Source organism: Eimeria acervulina, genomic scaffold (genome assembly GCF_000499425.1).
Source record: "Eimeria acervulina Houghton genomic scaffold, Eah_scaff619, whole genome shotgun sequence".
NCBI lineage: Eukaryota > Apicomplexa > Conoidasida > Eucoccidiorida > Eimeriidae > Eimeria > Eimeria acervulina.
The window spans coordinates 12115-12458 of NW_013549687.1; positions in this window are offsets into that span (position 1 = coordinate 12115).

Here is a 344-nt window from a genome sequence, read left to right on the forward strand (position 1 = left end):
TTAGGGGGCCTACACTTCGAGCCAATTCCTCCACATACTCCAGGGTCACCTCAGTGTCAGCCATTGTCTATGCGCAGCAGCAGCAGCAGCAGCAGCAGCAGCAGCAGCAGGAAGCAGGAGGTGCACAGACAGCCGCTGCAGCGGCTGGTGCAGCAGCAGAAGCATCTGCCACTAACAGCACTAACAATGAGGCCAAACAACGACGAAAACCATGAGAAAAATATCAACAACTCAAACCTAAACCCTAAACCCTAAACCCTAAACCCTAAACCCTAAACCCTAAACCCTTTGTGTGTGCAACTCACCTAACCCAGCAGCTTAGCAGCAATTTACGTTTAGGAGAA